Source organism: Microcebus murinus, chromosome 15, assembly GCF_040939455.1.
Source record: "Microcebus murinus isolate Inina chromosome 15, M.murinus_Inina_mat1.0, whole genome shotgun sequence".
Classification (NCBI taxonomy): domain Eukaryota; kingdom Metazoa; phylum Chordata; class Mammalia; order Primates; family Cheirogaleidae; genus Microcebus; species Microcebus murinus.
In genome coordinates this window covers 3,799,254-3,820,503 of record NC_134118.1, presented here as the reverse complement: position 1 = coordinate 3,820,503, position 21,250 = coordinate 3,799,254, and positions in this window count along the sequence as shown.

Below are 21,250 nucleotides of genomic sequence, written 5' to 3'. Positions count from 1 at the left end.
GGCTGCTTCCACTCATGGTGAAAGACGAAGCAGAAGCAGCATGGCAAGAGAGGAAGCAAGAGAGAGAGGGGGAAAGTGCCAGGCTCTTTTAAACAACCAACTCTTACAGAAACTAATAGAGCTAAAACTTACTTATTATTATGAGGACTACATCAAGCCATTCATGAGAGCTCTGTCTCCATGACTCAAAAAACTCCCATTAGCCCCCACTTCCAACACTGGAGATCAAATTTTCATGTGAGATTTGGAAGGGGCAAGTATTCAAGCCATAGCACCATATATTATAAACACACAGGTAACATACTGAATAGGTAAAACATAAAAGCATTTCTTCTAAGAACTGAAACAAAACAAGGATGCCCACTTTCACCACTCCTAATCAACATTATGCTGGAAATCCTAGCCAGAGAAATCAAACAAGAGGAAGAAATAAATGGCACCTAAATCATAACAGAGGAAGTCAAATTGTCCTTCTTTACAGATGACATAATCTTATATCTAGAAAAACTTAAAATCTCCACCAAGAAACATTTAGGTCTAATAAATAAATTCAGTAAAGTTATAGACTATAAAATCAACATACAAAAATCAGTAGCATTTCTATACACCAATAACAAACTAGCTGAAAAAGAAACAATGAGGGCAATCCCATTTACAATAGCTACAAAAAAAGTACCTAGAAATAAATTTAACCAAGAAGATACAACCTCTCTATAAGGAAAACTACAAAAAGCTGAAGAAAGAAATTGAAGAGGACACAAACAAATGAAAGACATCACGGATTGGAAAAATTAACATTATTAATATGAATGAACTACCCAAAAGAATGTGCAGATTTAATGCAATCCCTATCAAAATACTAATGTCATTATTTGCAGAAATAGAAAAAAACAATCCTAAAATTTATATGGAACCAAACAATAAGGCCAAATAATAGCCAAAGCAAGCCTGAGCAAAAAGAACAATGCAGGAGGCATCACACTACCTGACTTTGAAATGTAATGTGAGGCTATAGTAACCAAAACAGCATGGTCCTGGTATAAAAACAGACATATAAACCAATGAAACAGATTAGAGAACTCAGAAATTAATCCACATATTATTTATAGCCAACTGATTTTTGACAAAAGTGCCAAGAACATATATTGGGGAAAATACACCCTCTCTAATAAATTGTGGTGGGAAAATTGGCTATCCATATGCAGAAAAATGAAACTGGACTGCTATCTTTCGCCATATTAAAAAATCAACTCAAGATGAATTAAAGACTTAAACATAAGATCTGAAACTATAAAACTACTAGATGAAAACATAAGGGAAACCCTCCAGGACAGTGGTCTAGGCAAAGATTTTATGGCTAAGACCTCAAAAGCAAGGCGACAACAACAACAAAAATAGATCAATGGGACTATATTAAATAAAAACCTTCTGCACAGCAAAGGAAACAACAGAGTGAAGAGGCAACATATTGAATGGAAGAAAATATAAATTATTCATTTGACGAGAGACTAATATTCAAAATATATAAGGAATGCAACTCAGCATTAAAATAAAAAAAACAAATAATCTCATTAAAAAGTGGGCAAGGGACACAAATACACATTTATTCAAAGTAAGGTATATAAAAGGCCAATAGGTATATGAAAAAATGTTCAACATCACTAATCATCAAGGAAATGCAAATCAACAACACCATGAGTTACCCTCTTACCCCAGTTAGAATGGCTAATACTAAAAAGAAAAACATAACAGAGCAGGTGAGCATGTGAAGAAAAGGGAACTCTCACACACTGCGGGTGGGAACGTGAATTAGTGCAGCCACTATGAAATATAGCATAGAGATTCCTCAAAAACTAAAAATATAACTACCATATAATACAGCAATCCCACTGCTGGGTATTTGTCAAAAAATAAAAAGGAAATCATTATATAAAAGGGATTACCTGCACCTCCATGTTCATTGCAGCACTATTCACAATAGCCAGGATATGGAGACACCCTAAGTTTCCCTCAACAGACAAATGTATAAAGAAAATGTGGCATATATATACAGAGAATATGGAATGTTCTCTGGCAATTAAAAAGAATGAAATCATGTCATTTGTGGCAATATGGATGCAACTGGAGGTCATGTTGCATGTTAAGTGAAGTAAGCCAGGCACAGAATGACAAATATCACAGGTTCTCATTCATATGTGGGAGCTAAAAAAGTAGATCTCATGGAAGTAGAAAGTAGAATGATAGTTACCAGAGGCTGGAAAGGGTGGAGGGAGGGATGAAGAGAGGTTGATTAGTGGGTACAAACATACAGTTAGATAAAAGGAATAAGTTCTAATGTTCAATGGCAGAATAGGGTGACTATAGCTTTAAAGCAATGTATTGTATTTTTCAAAATAGCTGGAAAAGAAGACGAGAGGTATATCTAACACATAGGAATGATAAATACAGGGGCGATGGATACCCTAAATATTCTGACTTGATCATTGTGCATTCTGTGCATGTGACAAAATATTATATGCACCCCATAAATATGTACAAATGCTACGTATCAATAAAAAATGCTTAAGTCTTACAACACCATGTTTACAAACATGAACTTTTAAGTCAGACAGACCAAGTTGAATCCTGGCTTTACCATTTGCTAGTGGGGTGATCCAGGACAATTTAGGTGGCTCCTCTGAGCCTTAGTTCACTTATCTATGAAATGGGGATAATAAAAAGCACCCCATAGGAGGATATATTTAATGTGTTCAGCATAGTGCCTGACATAGGGTTAAACACTCGATAAATAGTAGCTTTTTATAGAATTACCAAGGGCTGTAAAATTCACCCCATTTCTTGGATCTTCATAGAAGCCACTCATGTCCTATCCCAAATTCATGGTTCACGCTGTGTCTCTGTGGGGAAGGGATGGTCGCCCTTGCTGGGCCCTGGAGGCCGTAGCTGGCTCTGTCCGTGCTCTTCACCTACCTTCCTGCCAGGGCGATGCACAGTTCAGCGGAAAGTTTACGGCCTTCAGTCGCGGGCTCCCCTGAGCCTGAGGCCCAATCACACTGCCCACCTGCTTCAGGAACGCCGCTGCCTCAGAAGACCGGTTTGTGGCTGATTGACACCAGCGCTCTGCTCTGGGAGCTTTCCTGAAAACTCTCCCCACTCCTGGCCCTGAAGGTAAGGACAGTTTCTGGAAAAGTGGTTGCTGTAAGAGGTCATTTTTACATTAGTGACACTTTCCTTTTATCAGGAGAGCAAATCTCTCTAATGCTCAGATTTAAGGTGTAGGTGACGTTGGGTGCCCTATCCTTGAGGCTGTCCCACTTATCTGACAACCAGAAAACAGAAATTAAAGATAAGAAAACAGTGTTCACTCCTGTTATTAAACACCTTGCTATTCCAGAGGTTCAATTACACCGTGTTGCTATTTCTCTCCCTAAGACCTGAAATATAATGTAAATTTTACATGACACATGCTGTTACTGGCTTGATTGCATTCAGGATGCTTCAGGTCCCTGAAGCCATTATAGCATCGTCCATCCTCAGCGAATGCGTGCCCTGGGACGCTGACATACAGTCACAACAGGAGGAATGTGTCCACCACGATTCCCCATCGAAGGATGAAAGAAAATGAGAAGGGACTCGGGAATCTCACCACCACTCTCTGTCAGGCATTCTCCTCCTTCTCGTTTTTTTCTAATTCTATGTAGTCATCTTTCCAGGAAACTGTAAATCTCACTCAGTAAAGTTACTCATTTTTATGGCCTCTGCATGTTCCAAGTGCCACTGCACTCTGTTAAAAATGATAGAAGGTAGATGCCTTTGAACACTGGTACCAGCCAACCTATTGTAACATTCACCTCAGTTCACTTCAAGATACTCACGGGTACCACTCGGCAATAAGCCAAGTTTTATTAAAATTAGGCAACTGTGTTTGAAAGAGAGACAGGCATAAAATCCTGACAAGAGCTACAATTTAACAGACAGACATGTGAAATGCTGAAGAGTTGAATTGAAACAGAAACCTGATAACAACCAGACAACCGTACTTCGCCCACAGGTGCCCTGCCCACCAGCAGACCCTCACAATAGGCCTCTGTGGGATTGACAGTGTTCAGATAGCCAGTAACTCTCTTTCTAATGCCATATTTAAAGTTCTCCTGAACTTGTAAATCCAATATCCTCTAAACAAAGACTTGCATTTATTCACAATGAAACAAATGATGTTTTAGAACAGCACTTAATAAGAAGAAGTCCTGTGGTCCAGCTCTTGTAGGTTTTGGCCATTGGACTGTAACAGGGTGCCTAATTCTCTTTTAAAACAAAAGCATGTCCCTGACCATGGAAGACATTGGGCCCATGAAATTTCAAGTGCTTTTGAAAATGAAGTTTTGTGTATTGTTATTACTTATTGCAAAATAAATTACATGCACATCACAGTAACACCAGAAAATATAGGTGAACAAATGAACTGTGCCAAGCAGCTATAACTCCAGCCACCCGGGAATGACCAATGACCAGCCTCCTGCTGTGTTTGTTCTATGTGCGTACACGTGCATACAAGCATGCGTGCACACCATATGTGTCTTCCATATGCACACAAATGTATATCATATGTGTCTCCCATGAGCCTGCAAACATATGCACATGTGTCCAATATAAAAATAGATACACATCATGTCTTCCCTTGCATACAAACATGTATGTACACAGATGTATCTTTCAGTGGCCCCCAACCTTTTTGGCACAAGAGACTGTTTCATGAAAGACATTTTCCCATGGACGGGGGTTGAGGGGCCAGGGCGGGGGGAGGGGGGAGGCAGAACTCAGGCAGTGATGCGAGGGATGGGGAGCAGTTGTTGTCCTGCTATGCACCCCCCTCCATTTCCTAAATTTCATAGAAGACAAGTTTTCCACGGATGGGGGCAGGGGGTGAGGGGTCAGAGCTCTGCAGTCTGCAGCCCAGGAGTTGGGGACTACAGTATACGATACAAACTACAAATGTACACACACATTATATGTGTCTTTCATATGCACACAAATACATATGCATACCACGTGTTTTTCATAGTCACATAACACACATGAACATAATATGTGTCTTTCATATGCCTACTAATGCATATGTACTTTGTATGTCTTTTACACACATATAAACAAGTATGTATATCCTATGTGCCTTTATATGTGTGTATCTGTGGTTTTTCAAAAATAAGATAATGTGTAACCTACACCAATGTAACCTGATTTTTTCACTTTGTCTTATTTTGTTTGCACTTTCACGTGGTGTACATCCTTCCACACCAACAGACCTTTATCTGTTGCAGCATCATTTTTAACAGCTGTCTAATATTACAGTGTATGGATTCATAACAATTTGTCCCTTATTGTTAGACATTTAAGTAGTTTATGACATGTTTTCAACAGAACATCTTGGATGTGTCATAGTCCTGAGTATAGTCTGTAGGTCAGACTTATTTTCTCACCTTCCCAGACTCTCACAGCTCATGTATTTGTCATTTTTGTAACATGCTCCAGCTTTGGAGGGAAGTCCCTTATGGACAGTTATATGTCCCCTTCCTACCCTTGCTTGGGGCAGGAGCTGTGCCAGGAGCGCAGAGTTCCATGGCCCATTGACTTCTGGGTATTTAAACTGCAATTCAGTCCCATTCAGAACAATCACAGTATGTCTCACATGCCCATAGTAGATTCTCAGTAAATGTGTCTTGAATGGAAAACATACTTTTGAAAATGGAATCCCACAGAAGAACCTCATTCTTAGCTCGTTTCAGAGGCAGCAGAATGAGCGTGAGCTTTGAAGTCCGACGGGTGTGGGCCAGACGTGGTTCTGTGCTTACAAGATTTCTCTGTTTCCTTGTCTATAAAATGAGGTTAATCATGTTACCTTCCCTATGGGGCTGTGAATACTATAAAGACAAAGGAAGTAAAATAGTTAGCACAGTGTCCAATATGCCAGCAATGTTAGCTGTCATTATTTTTATTAGTGGCTATTGTTTCCTGAATAAGACAAATGAAAATTTTAAATTAACACTAAGTTCTTAGCGAACGTTAAGTAGAATTTAGCTAAATAATTTCTCAGTTAGTATAAGAGAGGAAAAAGGAGAACGGAAACTTCCAGCTGACTTGCCTTTCTGAATGTCCAGGGGGTCTAACCACCAGATCTGCTGACCTGGGCACCTGGTGAGTGGGGGTGTCTGTTGGCGCCCTCAGGACCGAGGGGTGTGGTGCTAGCACAGTCCTCCGTGGCTGCGCGGTGTTTTGTCTAAGGGGTTCAGGGCCTGAATTGTGTCACTTGCGTGTTTGGCCTTGGTTTCCAAACGCAGAAGTTGCACTGTGGAGAGTTGTTTATTAGTGACAGCCCCATATTGCAGACTGCTGAGCTGTATCCACACCCCAAACTCAGCATCAGATTAATCTGGAATACATGGTAGGTGTTCTGCAATGTCTGCCTAAAACCTTAACCCTGTCTCCTCCGGCTGTTGCTATGTCTCACTACGGGTGTCTGGTGACATTTTAAGCAAGAACGCCTTCTGTGAAGGTGACTCTTTCACTCCAGAATGCATCAGAAGCACCGTAAGTGGCCTTTAAAATGTATATTCCCTGGTCCTATCAGTGGCTCCATGGGCCGAGAATCAGAGTCCTCCACCTGTCCCGGAGGCGCTGCTGTAGGCGGCCCGTGGCCACACGCTGAGAAGGCCGGCTCAGCGAGGCCGCAAGGCTCTGCAGTGAGAAGGGTGCGGCGGGCTTCTTGGTTCTGTTCTTTAACTTCTAGGCTACACGCTTTGTTTAAATTCTACTGGTAATGCTATGTGAGGATGTTTCTGAGCTTGAAAAGCCCATGCTCCAACAGAACTGCCCTTCACACCTCTGGAAAATTACTGTTCAGTTGCTGCCTTTGTTACACCCAGAAGGCTCAGAGCTCTGCCCGACATACAATCATTTTATTTAAGGTTTTAGATAAATTTTGTTGCCAAATATATTGAAAATTAGAAATTGCTATATGAGCTCTCAGTAGTACTGTCAAATTTCCTAACAATAAGTCTCTATAGTTTCATGATTTATAGTACAACTAGTATTAAGTATAATAAAAAGGCTCTTTATTTTCTCAGACAGAAAAAAATAGTCAAGACCTACCTAGTGTGCTATTATTACTCAATAATAAAAACAAAAGAGCACTATTCCTCAACATTTGTGTTCTATATTAATTACTCTTTTACCTTTGACACTGTTGCTAATTCAATTTTCATTTTATTTCCTATGACTTGTCTTCAGCAGTTTTTACAAATTATTGTTAAATCAGCATGATGAAACTGAATCACCTATTAGACAGTTTTGTTTTGAACCAAATGGCAATAAAATTATTTTGGCTGCCTTGTGTTTAATGTGTTAGAAGAATATCAACTGCTACAGGTAATATACCTTAATTTTTATACAAGTTGTATTAATAAATAAAGACGTGAACATATTTCCATACACACAGACATGTAACAGAAGCAGTGCTGGTTGGTAGCATGAGTTTCAGGCTGGATTTATGTCCCGTCCCCAGTATCCTCTCTCAAGGTGATCTAAGGCAAGTCCCTTTAACAATCTGAAACTCAGTTTGTAGCGGCAGCAAAATAAGGAGTGTGTATTTTTAAGAAGAAGGATGACAGGTGGCCGTAGAGATTTCTCTAAGCACTGCCCTGAGGCCCTTCTAACAAGGTCTGATGGAGCAGAGGGCAGGCCAGTCGCCCCCACCACAGCCCCAAGACTCCCTGCAGTGTGCGGTGCAGGACAGCGCAGGTGGGGCTGGAATATCAGCAGTGGGCACCAACGAGGAACCACAGGACTCACAAAGGCTAAGAGGAATAATAGGGCCACGTGCACCAGTTGGCCAGTGCTCGAGTGGGCCCTGGAAGAGCTGCCCAACCGGTGCCCAGCGGAGCATGGAAGGGTCTGCTGCACGTGGCAGGGCAGCTAGGAGGCAACTGCACCCAGTAACCCAGCAGCAGTTGCAGGAGCAGTTGGGAGATTTACGCTCAGAAATTGCCACTACCCGGGGCAGGTGAATGGGGGCAGGTGAAGCAATAGGCTATGTGGGCTGATCAGGTGACTGCCAACTGTTCTGCACTTACAATAATTCTGTTGTTCACAGAAGAGGTAGTGTATTCATATCTTTAAGTCTTAGCAACAAAATTGCAGAATGTTAAATGACTCACTTGGAGATATACGCATATTTGTAGTATAGATGATAATCCTAGAATTTGTGTTCTAAATTATATTTTAAAATACAGTCCTATGTGTAAAATAAAGCCATTGTGTAGATACTGCCACACATTCATTAGAATGGCCAAAATTAGAAAGACTGATGCTGTCAAATGTAGGAGAGGCAGCAGAGGAACTGGAACTCTCATACACTGCCAGAAGGAATGTAAAATGCTGCAACCACTTTGGAAAACTGTTTGTTAAAAAATTAAACATGTACCTTCTTACCTTTTGACCAGCCATCTACTTCTGGGCATTTTCCCCAGAAACATGAAAGTATGTGTCTAAACAAAGATTTGTACATAAATATTCATAACACCTTTTCTTCGTAATAGCCAAAAACTGAAAACATCCCTAGTGCCCATCAACAGTTGAATGGATAACCAAGTTATGGTATGCAATGGAATATTACTCAGCCATGAAAAGGAATGAACTGCTGATACACACAGCAATGTGAACAAATTCTAAATAATTATGATGAGTGAAAGAAGGTTGACCCCCTCAAAAAATATTTCATACTGTGTAATTTCATTTATATGAAAGAAATAAGGAAAGCTTTGAGGGTGATGAATATGTTCATTATTATAATTGTGATGGTTTCATGGGTGCATTCATGGGTCAAAACTTTCCAGATTGCATACATTAAATATGTGCGGTTCATTGTATGTAAACTGTCTCAATAAACCTGCTAGAGAAAAATAAAAGGCCCTGGCACTAAATGTGTCAGACTACACTTAACCCTGTCCAGTAGTTTTATCAATGTGACTTAGGGATTTTTGTTCTCATAAAATACTTATAAGTTTTCCAGAGATTCCTGGGATCATTTCAATTCTCTTTCCTCTCAGACATGCAATTGGATTAATGCTTCCAGCTTTTCACATGATCTTAAAATATCAGCCATGGATTATTCTTATGAGTAAAATCCAAACACATCTTTAAATGATCAGGAGCAAGGCCACCTACCTCCTTGAAGGTACCAGGGCACAGTTCCAAATTCAGGGCCAGACAGCAGTGCAGAAAAAAATTGGGGCTTGTAAAATTTAAATTCTCTGTAGAGCAAGCTATTGAGACGTTTGGCATATTGAATAACGATTAGCCTTGTCCTGCTTCACTGCCAGGGCTGCATGGGCCATTGGACACTGAGGAGAAATGCAAGTGCAGCTGCTATCACAGACCGATCTGCACCCCGGAAGCTGAGAGCCTCTGTGTAAGTTCACACCATACAGCCGAGCTCAGTAAACTGATACGCAAAGCCCAGAGAACCTAGGCTAAGTCCCCCGGCTGCTCTGACCCTAGCCAAGTCAGAAAATGCATCCATAGTAAGCCTGTTCTCTTGACTGTACGTACGGCAGGGAGCAAAAGTTGCAGATACTCCCCGCCCAGGCAGGCGTTGCACTCATGTTTGACAGAAACACTCAGGCTCAGAAATCATGATAGATTTGTCATAATTTGCAGTGGCTGAAAACCACTTGTGTTTATAAATACAAGCTCTTGTCTTCTGTCTGCTACTTCTTTCCATGATTATTTTTAAGTAAGCACTGAAATAAGATTATATAATCAGATTCAAAAAGAGGGAAATCTATAAAGAGGAAGCAGAGCTAATTCTGTGGGATTTCTGTGTGTGTGTGCGTGTGTGTACTGACAATGGGAAAATTTAGAGGGAAGAGTTGATCTTCCTGGTTTAACTGCCTCTCTGCAAGTAAAGATTTTTTTTTTAGGGCTAAATCCATCTAAGTTTTGTTTTGAAAACAGAGACAATGTGGTTATGTAGAAGAATGTATTTATTTTTTGGTGGTACCTGCTAAAGTATTTAGGGGTAGCATGTCCTATCTGCAATCTACTGACAAATGGTTCAGCAGGAACAGCACCACCACCACCGACAAAACTCCTGCATATAAAAAGAGAAAGCAACATGAAACATTAAAGGGCATATGGGCATTGCTGCATACCTCTTTCGTCTTTCCTTTAGATTTGAACGTTTTTAGAAGAAAAGCAGGGGGAAAACAAAGATAATTCCACCATAATCTACTCTGCTGTTCAAACTCATAGTATACTGTGGGGGCGCCTCGATGGCCCTTCGGCAGCCTCTCAGTGGCACAACAAGAAAGGAATTTCCCCCCCTTCGTGTGAAGTAGGGTGAGGCAATTAGCGAACAGCACACATCTGTTTATACTCATACCTCCGGTTATCTCTTGGGTTGTGAAGGAAGGCAAAAGGGAGGTGGGATGCGCAGGGATCGTGCAGAATTCAAAGAAAATTAATCACTTCAAAGGTCAGCTCATGGCCAGCGCGTAATTAGTTTGTGCCTTGCTAGGGCCCTTTGGGGGGGGGATAAAAGGCACCCCGCAATTCAGGTCGGGGTCCTTGCCCAAGGAGAGCGACCACTGCGTTGGGGCTCGAGGGCTCGGACCCTGGCTAGCCAGAAAATAAACCTCCTCTTATGTGATTGCATCCTCAATGTCTCTGCTTTTCTGTCCGGTGGGGCTGTGGAGGGTCGGTCCCTAACATTTGGGGGCTCGTCCGGGATTTGCCTTCCCCACAGACTACCGGATAGAACTCAGGGCTGAGGGAGGAGTGTGAAAATCCACCCCGGACTAGCCGGGTGTGGTGTTGGGCAAGGGACGCGGAATCCCTTGCAGGACCCCGGATCAGGACGCCGGCACAGGACCTAGGCGGACGCGCTGGTGGGTCGCCGGTCGGAGCCAGGCGGAGACGTCCTCTGGCCCTGTTGGGACTCCGGAGCTGACCTTGTAGCCAAGGGCTCGGTCAGGAGGATACCGGGGAGCAGGTCCGGGCCAGGTTAGGTTTATTGTTAATTCGTTTTCCGTATGTTATCTGTCCTCTGTCTCGTTTGTCGCCGGCTTTTGTGTTCTGTCTGAATGAATGGGTTTTGTGAGTGAGGTTGTTGATTCCACAGGCCCACGCTAAGACCCGTGAGGAGACATCGGAGTGCCGAGGACTGCAATTAACTAGATCAAAACCGGAGCCGGTACTTCCTTATAGTTGCTTGTCTTACGCCACCATGGGACAAGCCATGACAACGCCCCTTTCCCTTGTACTGGGCCACTTTAGAGATGTAAAGGACAGGGCCCATAATCTGTCCTTAGAGATTAAGAAGGGTAAATTGGTCACCTTATGCGAAGCCGAATGGCCCATGTTCAATGTCGGGTGGCCTAAGGAAGGGTCCTTTGACAGGACCGTGGTTGAGAAGGTAAAAGAGAAAATCTTTGGGCATCCTGGGCACCCCGATCAGATCCCATATATCGTAGTCTGGCAGGACCTGGTCAGAAACCCCCCGCCTTGGATGCGAGCTTTCGTGCCCCCCCTTAGGGGACGTACAGAGATCCTCACAGTACAAGAGGCTGGGAAGAAGGGGAAGCCAGGTTCGTCACCCGCCAAGGTTCTCCCAGACTCTAGCCTCTACCCTGACCTGACCGGGCTTGAATGGAATGCCCCTCCCCCTTATAATCCCAGAGCGGCACTCGCGGCCCCAGCAGCCCCCGAGGTGCCTGCGCCCCAGCGGGATGCCACTGGAGGGGAGGGAGGACCGGCCTATGGCACTAGGCAACGCACTGGTCGGACCCCAGACCCGGAGCCCGTGAAGGCATTTCTCCTACAGGCAGGAGGGCCCCGGGGAGACGATGGGACGCAGACTTATCAATATTGGCCTTTCTCCACCAGTGACCTGTACAGCTGGAAATCTCAAAACTCAAACTTTTCTGATAACCCCAGGGACCTTATTAACCTTTTAGACTCTGTTCTTTTTACACACCAGCCTGCCTGGGATGATTGCCAGCAGCTGCTCCAGGTGCTTTTCACCACAGAGGAAAGGGAAAGAATTCAGGGGGAAGCAAGGAAACTGGTTCCGGGAGAGGACGGCAGGCCTACTACAAACCCGAGAACCATTGATCGAACCTTCCCCCTCGAACGACCACTGTGGGACTGCAATGAGGCTGAAGGTAGGGAGCGTCTCCGAGTCTACCGCCAGACTCTGATGGCCGGTCTCCGCATGGCAGCACGAAAGCCGACCAATTTGGCTAAGGTAGGAGACATCCATCAGGGGCCCCAAGAGAGCCCGGCAGCATATTTAGAAAGGATTATGGAGGCTTTTCGACAGTACACCCCCATAGATCCCACATTAGAAGAGAATAAGGCTGCAGTTATGATGGCGTTCGTCAATCAGGCGGGCCCTGACATTAGACGTAAGGTACAGAAGATTGATAGATTAGGGGAAAAGACGTTGCAGGACCTTTTAGAGGTGGCAGAGAAGGTATACAATAATAGGGAGACACCGGAAGAAAGGGTGGAGAGGATGAGAAGGGAAGATAGGAAGGCAAATAGAGAAATGGCAAAAATTTTGCTAGCTGCAGCTGGCGGAGGGCGACAAGTGAGACCAGGAAACAGGGACAAACCTCTGCGAGAAAGGCTCGACAGGAACCAGTGTGCCAACTGCAAGGAGCATGGGCACTGGGCACAGGAATGTCCCCGGAAGAAAGGGGGACGAGAGTTGGGAGGGTCCGAAAGGATCCTGATGGCAGGCCAAGCAGATGAGTAGGGGGAACGGGGTGGGCCAAGCACAGGCCGCCTCTTTACATTGAATTAAAGCCCGGAGCCGAGCCGGCCAGAGTCAAGCAATATCCCATGTCCCAGGAGGCCAGAATGGGGATAACGCCCCACATTCGGAGACTTCTGGACAGTGGGGTTCTCCGGAAATGCCAGTCGGCGTGGAATACACCCCTATTGCCGGTAAAGAAACCGGGGGGACAGGACTATAGGCCCGTGCAGGATCTTAGGGAGGTCAATGTGAGGACCTTGGACATCCACCCTACTGTTCCAAACCCCTACACCCTGTTGAGCTCTCTCTCCCCTACTTTGTCGTGGTACACTGTCCTAGACTTGAAAGATGCCTTCTTCAGTCTGGCGATAGTGACACGCTGCCAGGAGATCTTCGCCTTTGAGTGGCAGGATGAAGAGAGAAGGATCCACGGACAGTTGGCATGGACGAGACTGCCCCAGGGATTCAAGAACTCGCCTACTCTGTTCAACGAGGCTCTCCAAGATGACCTGAGTGAGTACCGAGCCAACCATCCAAAGGTAACTCTGCTACAATACGTGGATGACTTGTTGTTAGCCACCCCCGATCCCTGGACTTGCCTGGAAAGCACCAAGGACTTGCTTAGGGTACTAGGTGAACTGGGGTACCGGGCCAGTGCAAAGAAGGCCCAGATTTGTAAGGATGAAGTCACCTATTTGGGCTATAAGATCAAAGGGGGCCAAAGGTGGCTAACTGAGGCAATGAAGCAAACCGTGCTAAGAATACCTACCCCAACTTCTAGCCGGGAGCTAAGAGAATTCCTGGGGTCGGTAGGCTACTGCTGCCTCTGGATTCCGGGATTCGCAGAGAAGGCCCGACCTTTGTATGAAGGGTGTAAGGCGGGGCTGACATGGAAATGGACTGAGCAGATGGCGGATGCTTTTCAGGCCCTAAAGGCAGCCATGCTAGAGGCCCCTGCCTTAACGCTCCCAGATCCTACCAAAGAATTCCACCTTTATATAGATGAAAAATCGGGGATAGCTAAGGGGGTGCTTATGCAAACCCTAGGGCCCTGGAAAAGGCCTGTGGCATACCTATCAAAGAAACTGGATCCAGTGGCGGCAGGGTGGCCAGCATGCTTGCGAATGATCGCAGCCACAGCTCTGATAGTCAAAGACGCTGATAAGCTTACTTTAGGGCAGCGGCTGCTCATCACTACCCCGCACGCTATAGAAGGGGTTTTAAAGCAGCCTCCGGGACGATGGATTACGAATGCGAGGCTGACTCACTACCAAGGACTCCTGCTGGACGCTCCCCGCATCGAGTTCCGGGCCCCCACCGCCTTGAATCCAGCCACGCTCCTGCCCATCCCCGACTCAGCTGCACCTGAGCACGACTGCCTTGAGATCCTGGCCGAAACCCAGATGGCCCGAAAAGACTTAAAAGACCGCCCCCTTCCAAGCAGCGACCTGATCTGGTTCACGGATGGGAGCAGTTTCGTCCGGGACGGACACAGGTACGCAGGGGCGGCCATAGTCGATGACCAGGGCAAACTAGTCTGGGCGGCATGCCTCCCACAGGGGACATCTGCTCAAAAGGCAGAGTTGATAGCGCTGACAGAGGCCCTTTGCCGGGCCCAAGGGAAGAGACTGACGGTATACACTGACAGCCGTTATGCTTTTGGGACTGCGCACATACACGGAGCTCTCTACAGGGAGAGGGGGTTCATCACAGCAGAAGGGAAGGAGATCAAGCATAAGCCGAAATCCTCCGCTTGCTAGAGGCTGTCCTGCTGCCAAAGGCAGTAGCGGTAGTCCACACCCCGGGACACCAGGGTGGAGACTCAGTGGAGGCTAGGGGCAACCGACGGGCAGACGCCGAGGCTAAGAAAGCGGCGGGGGGTGCTATGCCACCAAATATCATACACATCAGCCTTCCGCCCCCGGGCATGGGACAGATACCTCCCCTGCCAGACTACTCCAGTGCAGACGAAGCCTGGGCTGCAAAACGACTAACTGCGAAAAAAGGTGAAGATGGCTGGCTGCGAGACGAAGAACGCCGCCTGATAGTGCCAGAGACTCTGGGACGTCACCTGTTGATGCACCTACACCAGACCACACATTTAGGAAAGAGAAAAATGTTACAACTGTTAAACACCGCCCAGCTCAGGTTCATGTCGCAGGGACGAGTGGCAGACGACATCGTCGGGACTGCCGAGCCTGCCAAGTCATGCAGCCAGGGAGGGTCAAAGGGACCCATCCAGGTACGAGGGAAAGAGGGAGGCAGCCAGGACTGTTCTGGGAAATAGATTTTACAGAAGTCAAACCTGGAAAGTATGGGTACCGATATCTGCTAGTTATGGTGGATACGTTCTCCGCGTGGGTAGAGGCTTTCCCCACTAAGAAAGAGACTGCTCTGATGGTAGCCAAAAAAATATTGGAAGAAATAGTCCCTAGATATGGACTGCCAGAGGGAATAGGATCAGACAATGGACCTGCTTTTGTCAGCCAAGTCAGTCAGGGACTGGCCCAGGCTCTGGGGACCAATTGGAAGCTACATTGTGCCTATAACCCCCAGAGTTCAGGGCAGGTAGAGAGAATGAACAGAACAATAAAGGAGACCCTGACTAAATTGGCCCTGGAGACTGGTGGGGACTGGGTGACCCTCCTTCCCTTCGCCCTGTTCTGAGCCCGGAACACCCCCTATCATTTAGGCTTAACCCCCTTTGAAATCATGTATGGCACTCCTCCACCCGTAGTCCCCAGGGTGAGCCCTGAGGCCCTCCCAAGACACCCCAAGGACGTGCTGCAAGCCGTTCGAGCTCTGCAGCGCGTTCACAGCCAAGTATGGCCTGCCCTTCAGGCCATACACCGCGCCGCGGAGCCCGAGGAGAAGAGTGCCGGACATTCACGTCATCCTCACCAGCCAGGAGACTGGGTGTGGGTGAAGAGGCATAACAGTAAAACCCTAGAGCCTAGGTGGAAGGGGCCCTTTCAAATTATTCTTATTACCCCCACTGCTCTCAAGGTAGACGGCATATCAACTTGGATACACCACTCCCACGTGAGGCCAGCCAACGAGAACGACCTAGAACGGTGCCAGAGCCAGTGGAGAGCGACGGTGGACCCAGAGAACCCACTGAAAGTCAGGCTGACTCAAGTAGCAGCAGCGCCACGAGAAGCCAGCTGAGTCCTATTCCTCTTGGACTACTAGTTATACTGTCTAGACTCAGACTCGGGGCTGTGGCACCTGGAGATTGGACCTCACTACAAAAATGTATGCAGGGTTTGTTTTATATCTCCTTGAGAGCATTTTGTTAATGGGTGGGGGTGTTGTAAGTGTGATGAACAATTTCAATCCCCACAAACCCCATAACCTGACATGGGAAATTGTCAATCAAGAAACCCACGAGGTCTGGAACGTGACCTCTGGGGTGGCCCCCTTAAACAGTTGGTGGCCGGACTTATATTTTAACTTAGAAAAAGTTAACCCCCTAGAAAAGCCAGCACAGACAATAGCGATATCCTCAGGAGGCCCTGCTGTTGCCCCAATCCCCAGTTCGTGGATAACTGGACCATGGAGAGAAGACATAAAACGAACCTCCATGAGCCGGAATGGGTTTTATGCCTGTCTGGGATTCCGGCCCCCTCAGGAAAACCATCAGTGTGGGGGTATTGGAAGTTATTATTGTGCCAAATGGTGGTGTGTGACCACCAATGATGGGGAATGGAAATGGCAGGCACAACCTCTTCTCATTAGCATGTCCTATGTCCAACCTTGTACTAAAAACAGGTATGCCAGAGACTGCAACCTAATAAGGGTAAAATTTACAGAAAAAGGAAAGAAAGATAGGCGGTGGATAACAAGACTCTCATGGGGGATATGCCTCTACCAAAGACCGCACGTTTGCTCACTAATATATATCAAACTTAAAATTACCCCGCTCCCAACAACGGTAGGACCCAACCAGGTACTACATCCATGGCCAGCTACTGCCAGGCCCAGCCCGGCAGCACCCCAGACCACCTCCAGCAAAGGGACTCTCCACAAACTAGTGGCTAGCACAAGTAGTCCCCGAGGCCCATCGCCCGATGGAGAGCTCACAGATCCCTTATGAAAAATGCTGACAGCAGCATATAATGCACTGAACCGCACAAGTCCCAATGCCACACAGGCCTGTTGGTTGTGCTATGACATAAGGCCCCCCTTTTATGAGGCGGTGGGGCTGGCCACTTATTTTAACCTGTCCTCAGAAGACTCCCCTAAAACGTGCCAGTGGGATCGTAAGGGCCCCGGACTCACCCTCCAGTCAGTTCTTGGCAAAGGTACCTGTTTAGGAACAGTGCCTTTCAGCCATGCACAACTCTGTGCCAAGGGTAACAGGACGCTAAGCCTATCTAAGAAAACAAAGTGGGTTATCCCTGGGCCAGGTGGGTGGTGGGTTTGCTCCAAGACCGGTCTGACTCCTTGCCTTAGTATGTCTATTTTCAATGAGTCTGAAGATTACTGTATAATGGTATTAGTGTTCCCAAAAATAATATACCACACTGAAGAGACAATGTATGAGGGTATGATAGGGCAAAGAGCTGCTAACCTAATTTTCTGTAGAAAAAGAGAGCCCATTACTGCCATCACTCTGGCTACCCTATTTGGTCTAGGGGCAATAGGGGCGGGAACTGGCATCTCCTCCCTAGCCATGCAGCATAGGGGACTTAACTCCCTCAGGGCGGCTATCGATGAGGATATCGCCAGGATTGAAGAGTCCATCTCCCACTTAGAAAAGTCTTTAACCTCCCTCTCGGAAGTAGTTTTGCAAAACCGGAGAGGGTTAGACTTAGTGTTCCTGCAACAGGGAGGGCTATGTGCGGCCCTCCGGGAGGAATGCTGTTTCTATGCCGACCACACAGGAGTGGTAAGAGAGTCCATGGCCAAAGTAAGAGAAGGGCTTGCTCGTCGCAAACGAGAGTACGAAAAACAAACAGGTTGGTTTGAGTCCTGGTTCAATAGTTCCCCCTGGCTGACTACCCTGATTTCCGCGCTTGTAGGACCACTGGTGATCTTACTCTTAGCCCTGACATTTGGGCCCTGCATAGTAAACAAACTCATAAGATTTGTAAGAGACAGGGCCAGTGCTGTTCAGCTTCTGGTGCTGCAACAGCAATATCAAAGACTCGGGACAAATAATGCAGACCCAGAACTTATAAATTACCCAGAAGACGAGCAAGAGTGCTCGTCGGCGATGTAAAGGAAAGGGGGAAATGTGGGGGCGCCTCGATGGCCCTTCGGCAGCCTCTCAGTGGCACAACAAGAAAGGAATTTCCCCCCCTTCGTGTGAAGTAGGGTGAGGCAATTAGCGAACAGCACACATCTGTTTATACTCATACCTCCAGTCATCTCTTGGGTTGTGAAGGAAGGCAAAAGGGAGGTGGGATGCGCAGGGATCGTGCAGAATTCAAAGAAAATTAATCACTTCAAAGGTCAGCTCATGGCCAGCGCGTAATTAGTTTGTGCCTTGCTAGGGCCCTTTGGGGGGGGGATAAAAGGCACCCCGCAATTCAGGTCGGGGTCCTTGCCCAAGGAGAGCGACCACTGCGTTGGGGCTCGAGGGCTCGGACCCTGGCTAGCCAGAAAATAAACCTCCTCTTGTGTGATTGCATCCTCGATGTCTCTGCTTTTCTGTCCGGTGGGGCTGTGGAAGGTCGGTCCCTAACAATACAATCCCCCATGCCCAATAGCAAACTCAACTTAATTCATTAGAAGAAAGACTTTATAGCTATTAAAATGATCTAATACAAAAATATATTGCTCATACTGAGTAGGTGTTCAGAAAATATTTAGGACAGTAAGTGAGCAGTTCACGATAATGAACAGGGAGGCCAAAATATTTTGTTATGAATCATCCTCCCACGCGTGGGATCGAGCGCAGAGCTCGTGGCTCGCACAACATTTTGTTTGGTGTCAGCGTGGGAGGCAGGACCTTGGCACAGGTCCGAGGAGACCTGTCGTGTGGACCTGCAGTCGTGGCACGGGCTGCGGGAAAGGAGCTTGAGGCGCGGCAGGCTGCACCCGCTCTGCCACCACTAGACAGACAATCCTAGATGGATCAGTTACTTTGCTCATGATTTAAAATTGGATAATGAAACAAACGCCATCTATCCCAGAGGATTTTATAAGGTTAAAGAAGAATAAAAAATATATAATTAAGAATAGTCTGAAAAATTTTAAGTGCCACATAATATGTTATGATATTTATGTTAATGCTCTTTCTGTTCTATAAAGGATACCTCTTTACATAAAGCAATTTGCTGAGTCACCTGAATATCTACCTATTAATTGCAAACACCACGTTAGTAGACATTAGTAGTAGTTTTCTTCTGGCAGATCCAGTTAAACTATTTCATCTGATTTTTCTCATTAGAAACAACAGGTACTAGAAGTTAAGGAAGAAATATCTTTAAAGTACTCAAGAGACAGCAGCTTTCAACTCACAATTCTACACCCAGATGAACTATGCGGGGTGAATGCAGAAGAGAGACAGCCCTGCCCGCCTTCCAACTGCCTCCCTCTAGCCTCGCCCAAAGCAGCTGAGGCAGTCAGGGGACACTGGTAAGATGGAAGTTGAGCGTGTCGTTTCTCTGCCCACATTTTTAGAAAACTTTTTAAAAAACAACTTTGTCGGGATATAAAATGTACCTTTTGTAAGTGTATACATAATTCAATGATATTTAGTAAACTTACAGAGCTGTGCAAACACCGCCACAATCCAGTTTTAAAGCCTTTCCGCCACCCCGAAATGTTCCCTCTTGCCTCTTTTCAGTGGATCCCGGCCCCACTCCAAGCTCTAGGCAGCTTCGGTCTACCCCTGCTCGCCCCGCTCTGCCCCTGCTCGCCCCGCTCTGCCCCTGCTCGCCCCGCTCTGCCCCTGCTCGCCCCGCTCTGTCCCTGCTCGCCCCGCTCTGCCCCTGCTCGCCCCGCTCTGCCCCTGCTCGCCCCGCTCTGCCCCTGCTCGCCCCGCTCTGCCCCTGCTCGCCCCGCTCTGCCCCTGCTCGCCCCGCTCTGCCCCTGCTCGCCCCGCTCTGTCCCTGCTCGCCCCGCTCTGCTCCTGCTCGCCGCCCCGCCCCTGCTCGCCCCGCTCTGCCCCTGCTCGCCGCCCCGCCCCTGCTCGCCCCGCTCTGCCCCTGCTCGCCGCCCTGCCCCTGCTCGCCGCCCCGCCCCTGCTCGCCCCGCTCTGCCCCAGCTCGCCCCGCTCTGCCCCTGCTCGCCGCTCTGCCACAGCTCGCCTTGCTCTGCCCCAGCTCGGTCTACCCCTGCTCGCCCCACTCTGTCCCTGCTCGCCGCCCCGCCCCTGCTCGCCCCGCTCTGCTCCTGCTCGCCCACTCTGTCCCTGCTCGCCGCCCCGCCCCTGCTCGCCCCGCTCTGTCCCTGCTCGCCCCGCTCTTCCCCTGCTCGCCCACTCTGCCCCTGCTCAACCCGCCCTGCCCCTGCTCAACCCGCCCTGCCCCTGCTCGCCCCCTCTGTCCCTGCTCGCCCCGTCCTGCCCCAGCTCGCCCCGCTCTGTCCCTGCTCGCCCCGCTCTGTCCCTGCTCGCCCCGTCCTGCCCCAGCTCGCCCCGTCCTGCCCCAGCTCGCCCCGCTCTGTCCCTGCTCGCCCCGTCCTGCCCCAGCTCGCCCCACTCTGTCCCTGCTCGCCCCGCTCTGCCCCAGCTCGCCCCGCTCTGTCCCTGCTCGCCCCGTCCTGCCCCAGCTCGCCCCGCTCTGTCCCTGCTCGCCCCGCTCTGTCCCTGCTCGCCCTGCTCTGTCCCTGCTCGCCCCACTGTCCCTGCTCACCCCGTCCTGCCCCAGCTCGCCCCGCTCTGTCCCTGCTCGCCCCGCTCTGTCCCTGCTCGCCCTGCTCTGTCCCTGCTCGCCCCGCTCTGTCCCTGCTCGCCCCGCTCTGTCCCTGCTCGCCCCGCTCTGTCCCTGCTCGCCCTGCTCTGTCCCTGCTCGCCCTGCTCTGTCCCTGCTCGCCCCGCTCTGTCCCTGCTCGCCCCGCTCTGTCCCTGCTCGCCCTGCTCTGTCCCTGCTCGCCCCACTGTCCCTGCTCGCCCCGTCCTGCCCCAGCTCGCCCCGCTCTGTCCCTGCTCGCCCTGCTCTGTCCCTGCTCGCCCCGCTCTGTCCCTGCTCGCCCCGCTCTGTCCCTGCTCGCCCCGTCCTGCCCCTGCTCGCCCCGCTCTGTCCCTGCTCGCCCCGCTCTGTCCCTGCTCGCCCCACTGTCCCTGCTCGCCCCGTCCTGCCCCAGCTCGCCCCGCTCTGTCCCTGCTCGCCCCGTCCTGCCCCAGCTCGCCCCGCTCTGTCCCTGCTCGCCCCGCTCTGTCCCTGCTCGCCCTGCTCTGTCCCTGCTCGCCCCGCTCTGTCCCTGCTCGCCCTGTCCTGCCCCAGCTCGTCCGCTCTGTCCCTGCTCGCCCCGTCCTGCCCCTGCTCG